A 7,751-nucleotide genomic window follows, 5' to 3' on the forward strand; every position below is an offset into this window, starting at 1 on the left:
GTTTGTCCTTAGTCATGGAAAGCATCATTCCCAAGCAGTCTTGCACTAAGGAATGACTCTATAATTTTTTTTATTATTATTTTATTTTTTTTACACACCTCTGAAAAAGCAACCCCTGGGAAGAGCTTCAGCCAGAGCATTTGCTAGGGTCAATGTGACAAAGGACAGGGCAGGAGAAAGCTCAGCCTCACACCTCTTCATTTTCAGAGGGGGACACAGGGCTGGGCGACGGATTCCCCCCCTCGTGGCCGCCCAGAAGCAGCATCCGTAGGTGGCACCTCCCGGCGCCCAGCGGCTGCGGGAGAGCCCGGGAGGGGGCAGCCGCGCCGCGCGGGCAGGGGGCTGCAGGGGGCCGGGAAATGCGAGCCAGGCAATGCTGCAGCACAAACAAACCAGTAGGCTACAACAAGGCTTTTACCGTCGGTCGGATTCTACTGGCCGGGCTGTTTCTTCATACTCCTCAGGCAAGTCCCTCTGCTGTATCTTCCTTGTTCCCCCTACACCCAGAGCACGCTCTCTCACCCCTCTGCTTCTCACAGGTCTCTCTTCGTTGGCTGCTCCTCTTCCATACGCTCCTTAGAGCTATTTAACTACTTAGCAGGAACCAGCCACAGCTGCACATCATCCACATCAGCCCCCGAAGCCAGCCCACATCTGTATACTGTTAATTAACCCAGCTTCATTTCTTTACAAGGGAAGGGGCTTGCTCTGCTCCTTGGGTGTAGAAATAGCAAATTCAGAGCAGGGATATGGGTCCAGCCCCAGATCTTGTGTTCAGTACGGCAGTTCCAGGGGCACTAAGCTGTCCCAAGGAACCTTAGCAGAAAGCATGGGCTGGCAAGTGTTTGCTGAGAGCCAGTGAAGGGTGAGATGGTGCCATTCATCCATCGCCTGCAGACCAGTCTGCCCATCAACGGCCAGTCCCCAGGCAGGAATCCTGGAAACCACCTGGGAGAGGCGAGGAGAGGAGGGGGAAAAGTGGAGAAGAGGCAGAGCAGTGATGCGCTGTCTGAGGGGAGGGGGCGGGGGGTCTCTAGGCAGGAGGGGTGGGCAGGGGGTTACAGGAGGGCCCCTGGTTAGCTGTAAAGCTCTGTGGTTCTCCTGCTCCTCTTGGTTCTCCTCCAGCTCACCAAGCTCCTCGGCAGGACCGCAGCAGGTGATTAAACACAGCTTTGACATCAACGAGCCAAAGGTGGGGGAAAGGCGGAGATGGGAGAGCTGGATTCCAGAGTCCCTGAAGCAGGGAGTGCGGAGACCTGGGGTAAAGCCAAAGGAAAGGAGGTGGAGGAAACGAGCAAGTCAGTTCTGTGACCATCACCTTGAAGTTGCTCTGCCAGGCTGGAGGTGAAGCCCCTGGGGGGAGGCTGTGTACAGCTCCCAGAGACACAGGGGCTGAGGAGCACTGGGGGTCTCCCCCTGCCGTGGAGCCTGGATTTGCTCCACCCCTTCAGTCACTCTCAGCGTCTCCCCCCTGCAAAATCCTAAAGGGCGCTGCAAACCCCCTTTTGAATGAACCTGCCTGCCAGCAGGGCTGCAGCCCAAACCACAATCACGCTAATGAGGCAAAGCTAATGCGCACCCGCTGCCTTGAGGAGGCTGCGTACATGCCAGAGACCCAGCAATGCGTAAGGAGACTGCTTGCTTGGCATGGGCTGCAGTGAGGAGGCAGTGGCAGCTGCTGCCCAACTTAGCTCCGCAGCCCAGCTCGGAGAGAACAGATTCCTTCTGACTAATCTTGAGACAAGTGTAATTAGCAGGTCCGTGGTGGGGGCTGTGGGCGGGAGTCATGGTTGTCCTCAGTCCCTGGCTGCGTGGGCTGTACTGTGAGTCGGTGGGAAAGGGCTGGGGGGAGCTGGCTCTCAATACAGGCTGTCTGGCCTCTGCAATCAAAGGCCGAGCAAAAAGCCTGGCAGTGAAATTCCCCATACGCCAGCCTCCTCCAGGAGAGCTCAAAGAACTGGGACATGGAAGGGGTTTGGGCAGACCAGGGCTGGTAGCCTGGAGGGAGGCAAGAAGGTGTCCAGCTGATGATGGCATGGGTGCAAACAAGCACGGATCTAGCACACGCGTCTCTAAACACTCTGTTATGGGGTTGGTCAAAAGCCTCTTTAATTTCATGATGTTTTACGGGTTCCTGATTCTTTCCTACAATGTCAGACTTTACTCCCCCACTGCCTTCCTAGTGCTGCTGTTCCACATGAACAAGAAAAAAAAAAAAAAAAAAAAAAAAAGGCAGGCTGCTCCCATCCTGGGTTCAATTCAAAAGTCTGTTAAGCACCCACAGTATTTTCAGCATCTGGGATGTCTGTCAGCATATATTTAGGTGCTTCCCTGGACTGGGGTGTCAGAGAAAGACCAAGATCATCAGGATTCTGGAAAATCAAAAGGATTTTGGTGTGGGGTAATAAGGCAGTAAGTGGCAGCATCACAATCATTTGTAGTCATCTGCCCACGCTATTTAACCAGATTGAGATAAATAATTGATGCTTATGTTTGCAAGCAGTCATCTTGAAAATATTCTTATTTATGTCAGATTTCAGTCTTTCTGGATCCAAAAAGGTCTTATGTTAAATCAGGGCCATTCTGTGCATGTGTCTGCATGTAATAGAACCTTTTCAGAAGTAACACATGAACCAAAATTTCATCCTCCCAAGGTCCCTAAGTAATGCCATTTTTAAAAAAGGGTCTGGTCCAGAATTTATTTTATGCCTAAAATCCAACTAGAACACTGTGATCAACTCTGTGGGGAAAGAGCAATGAGAATTTTTTATTAGCCAGAATGAAAAACAAAAAAAAGGCATTGGATAAATAAATAGAAAAATTAATTGCAAATGGGAAATCCAAAACATTTCAGCCTGAAATAATGAGACCTCTCAGTTTTATATTTGGGGAGATGTTTTTGTCTGAAAATAAAAACATGGTGAAACTTGTCTGCACTTGTAAAGCTTCTGGAGGTCACAACGTCAGTCCTACACAGCCCAGGGGATAAGTGCTGAGTAAAACTGCCGCCCAGCTCTCTGCAGAAGCCTGAATGCAGCCCAGGAGAGGTTTAATCTCCCCAGCACATTCAGAGTTAGGGCTTTCTCCCCAGGCTGCCAAACCCCTCTCCTTGCACACATCTCTTCCCTCATCTTCCTTTCCACCACCAGCAATTGGGTAGCCCGAAATACATGCTGGCTTTGTGCAGCTTGGAATATCCATGCTGGTTTGAGAGGTTGGGGGTCTTCACTCAAAACCGTTGTCCCAGCTTTCCCCTCCTGCAGACTTCTTTGAATCCAGACTCATCCCAGCAAATGGGGGCTGGGAGGTACAGCTGGGTGAACAAGTTAGGAACCAAAGCCACGTTTCCAACAACTTTAGTTTTTCAATCACCTTTATCTCTGTGATATGAAATGGGGCCTCCACAGATCCCACACAACAGGGCAAGAGAGGACAAGAGGAGCAGAGCAGTGCAGAATTGGGTCCCTAATTGCATATTGGTATCCATGACAACCTCTCATTCCTGCTTGCTCACAGTAATCGCTGAAACTCTCCTCCTGCACCATCGCTGGGCCTGCACCCTCTTGCTGGGACTACACCCCCTTGCTGAGGGTCTAAAGGAGCCAAGGGACTGCAGTGTGATGAGTCAGGGATGGCACAGACATGTGACACTCACAAGGACAAGAAACTTTCCACCTAGTGCCAGGGCTGTGAGTGTCACTGCCCTCAGCGCTCTGGCATCAGTGGTGATGGACAGACCCTCCAGAGGCGAGTCACTCCGTCCTTGTATCTGCCCTGGACTCCAGAGGCATCCCCAGCACTCCTGACCCCCAAGTGCAGAGTGCCAGCAGGCATGGATGTGTGAGACCCTAAGAAAGCCTGCCCCCAGCAAGCAGCCATGTCTCCCATCCACTGTAAAATTATCAGCTCACAGCTGCCCCTGCAAGCACGGCACTGCTTCGCAGCGCAGCAGGAGACATCCCTGTGTCGGAGCATCAGTGACCCCAGTGAATCCCTCTCGGGAGGGCTACCCTGCCCTGCCGTGCTAACACCATCCTGTTTGCCAACACCAACGGCTACAGATTCGCAGGCCCACTGGTTTTAATGACATGGGGAAATTTCTTCCACACAAAGGAAGTGAGGGGGGTCCTTTGAAGCCCAGCTCCCTTCCCCAGTCGACACCAGCAGGGCAATTCGGCTCCTGTGATGTATCATTAGGTAGCTCCCCTGGGCACAGGATGTGTCCTGGAGGGGCTGCACGTCAGCACTAATAATGAGGCAAATTGCAACCCAAACCTCTTTGAGGCAGCCACTCAGGCCAGTAGGGCCAAGCCTGCTGAGAAGCATTTAAGACCCCCCATCTGGCTCACAGCCCTCCTCCCCCAGGATGGGGTCAATTTGAAGGATGAAGGTTTGGCTTTTGATTAGCATGTGGCACTGCCTGGAACAGGAGAGGCAGGGTGGGTAGGTGCAGGAGTGAAGGGCAGTGTATTTGGTGTGTCTGTAGCCATCAGTGACAAGCTCACAGTTCTCCAGTTGCCCAGATGACCCCAAGAGAGGGGAGGATTTTTGCACAATTGCAAACTGAGCTTTTCTCCACCTTTCTTGCAGGCTGCCAGGCTCGAGCAAAGGGACTGTCACTGAACAGTAGAACAAGGCCAGAGAAAAACCTGGAGCCAGCCGAGGGCTTCTCAGTGCCAAAAGCCACACCAAATTTTGCCATCCTGTGAAGGATGATCAGGGCCACATTCACGTGATCTTCAAAGTGACAAGCTCCTGGAGCAGGAGGTTTGTGCCATGAAGCTGTCGCCTTCTCCCGCGAGGTTTTCTGTGCTGCAGAAGTCCACCTTCCTTTGCAAGCCAGAATGGATGCAGTGGAGGTGGGAGCAGGAGGAGGAATTTGCTCTGCTACGGAAGTGCTCTGCCTCTTTAGTGCTCATTTTCTCTACTTTTCCTTGGGCTTTGCTGCTGCTTTGCTCCTGGTGCTCCCTGAAACTCAGGGACCTCCCAGCAGCAGGGTAAGCCAGGTGAACGTGGCCCTGCCAGTCTGACAGGAATCCACACCTTCTCCCTGTGGATTCTGGGATTGCTGAATAAAACCACTTCTAAAATATATCTGATCACTAACTACCTGATACACAATTGGAGCTTTTTAATGAAAAAAACCCACAAAATAATCATGAGCAAATACCATGACTGCTACTGTTTGTGACAGTTTATAATACACTTCCTATCTCGAGGTTAACTGCAAGTTCAGTTCACAATTTGCAGTTCCAGTGCCTGCTTGTACAACCCCAGCCTTAAGCAAGACCTGCTTTGAGTTCGAGCATCTGGGACTGTTTCTTTCTTGTTGAAATTGCCTAACCCGGTGGAGGTATAAATGGCTCGATGACAGCCTTGTATTAATTCACTGCAACTCCAGGAGTACCTTGGATCCCAGCTACCCACCGCACAGCAGTACCCCTGCACATGTGGCAAACAGCCTACAGACAGGGAACTAGTGGAAAAATCGAGATGTTTCCGCTGCTTATGTGATGTGCGATGGACCTCATCACAACTCACCAGGGACCAAGGAAAGAGCATGGCCCCACGCCTCACACAACATGTTCCACCCCAGACTGTTGAAAACACGCTCTGCCCAGACCATTGCGTCTCACCCAGTACCTACAGGGAGATGCAGATTGATTAGTTTAGGTGCAGCAGGAGAACATGGGAGGCCCCAGGGAGCTGCATCAGGGGCTGGCTCATGCTTTTGTCTCAGAAATTGAATTCTAAAGGCAGCAGTAGCTCCAGGATGAGTGCTGGCAGCAGGACACTGCTGTCAGGTCCATCTGCAGCAGCCCATGCTCTCTTACTGGTTCCCTTACAGTTCCCAGCCCAGCTGCAGCTGAGGACTCCTCCTGCCTGACCACAAACCAGTTATGATTTCCAGGAAAAAGGGCTGCTCAGCCAGCAATGCCAAGGACAAAGTGTTGCGGTTGCACCCACCACTGTGAGCAAGGTGGTTCTGGGCTGACAGTCCTTGGTGACACAAGCAAAGAACAGGCTCCGTGTCACGCACAGCACCTGCCAAAAGGTACTAAGGAAGTGAGAAGCTCAGTCATGAACCCTCCCCAGAGGAGAACATCTCCCTGGCAGTGCTTTGATCCCTGAGCTGGAGACTGCACTCTTTGAAGAAATGAGATGTAGAGATTTTTCTCTGCAGACAATAAATCACGGAAGTGATTCACTTTGATCTTACCCAAAATTTGAATAAATACAGAGCTGATCCACCATCTCAGGTGGAGTACAGAGTTAACTAATTGCCTGAATGCTGAGGGGCTAAGGGCTGTCTTGCTAGCTGCTCTCAGCAGGCAGCAATTAATTAAAAGTGTTCCATGTAATTTTGTGTATCTTTTCTTTCAAGTCCAAAAAGACCACTGTCCACTTGGTCTGCTCTTTCTCCTCCAAAGATACATACTTATTATCATATGCAAGATGCAGGAGATAATTAGTGCACTTTGCTCACTGCTGAGGAGTTCTCAGCTGGAGACTGTCCACTTTTGAGCATCATGCCTTAAAAGATGACAAATTAGAGAGGGCAGATGACATCTGGGAGGCCTGAACCACCCCCTCCACAGAACCCAGAGGTCAAGTGTGTTCTGTGGAGGTCGGCTCCGGCTAAGGGGGCAGGAGCAGGCTGCCAGCCCCCGACACCACGCTGCGAGACGACATCGGCTGAGGCAAGCGAGCCAACAGGAGGACCCTCAGCCCAAAGGCTGGCTGCCAGACTAGTCAGCAAGAAGTGAGCGGAAGAGCTGCAGTTGCCTTCACCAGAAACCCAACAGCTGTGTATTGCCCCCAGACCCTCTCCCACAGCCGGGGCTGGGGCACAGGGGGCGGTGGGGGCCAGCGCCAGCTAGCCCTGTGCAGGATATGGCCACACACGGCCTGCCACCAGGCCACAGCCCCCCGCCACAGAGGGGCCCTGCCCCCACACACACACACACAGAGGGGCCCTGCCCCCCCCCTCCTCCCACAGAGGGGCCCTGACCCCCGCCACTGACGCACAGACGGGCCCCCCCAAGGCCACCCCACACACCCCAGAGCCTGGTGCCCGCCCCTGAGCCCTGCAGGCCCCAACCCACGCCACGGGAGCCACCAACACCCACGAGCAGCTGCTTCTGCTTCACCTGCCGGGCGCCCCAGGCCCCCACCCTCTCCCCCATGAGCCCCCGTCAGGCGCTGGCACCCTCGTCCTGGCGTCCCCAACTTCCCCCGAGGCCCCCAGCCCCCTCAGGGGCAGCCGCTCCCTGTAACGCGCAGCACAGCCGGGGACCCGCGCCCCGCCCGGTCCCTCATGGCGGCACCGCAGCCTCCCCTCGGGCCGCGCGGGGCCCGGGCTGCGCGCTGGCCAATCCAGAGCCGCTGCCGGGGCTCCTGGCCAATCGCCTTCAGCCGAGCTGCACCGAGGCTATATAAGGCTCCTCCGGCGACCACTGCCACCCTCCGTGCTGGCAGCGGTGAGGGAGGGTGTGAGACGGGAGCGGGAGTTTCTGTGCGGGGTTTAGCTGGGGGCGGTTGTTACCCGAAGAGGGTTTCCCTGAGGGGTTTAGCTGGGGGCAGTTACCCAAAGAGGGTTCCCCTGAGGGGTTTAGCTGGGGGCAGTTACCCGAGGAGGGTTCCCCTGAGGGGTTTAGCTGGGGGCAGTTACCCGAGGAGGGTTCCCCTGAGGGGTTTAGCTGGGGGCGGTTGTTACCCGAAGAGGGTTCCCCTGAGGGGTTTAGCTGGGG

The sequence above is a fragment of the Falco punctatus genome (assembly GCF_963210335.1).
Source record: "Falco punctatus genome assembly, chromosome: 19".
Classification (NCBI taxonomy): Eukaryota; Metazoa; Chordata; class Aves; order Falconiformes; family Falconidae; genus Falco; species Falco punctatus.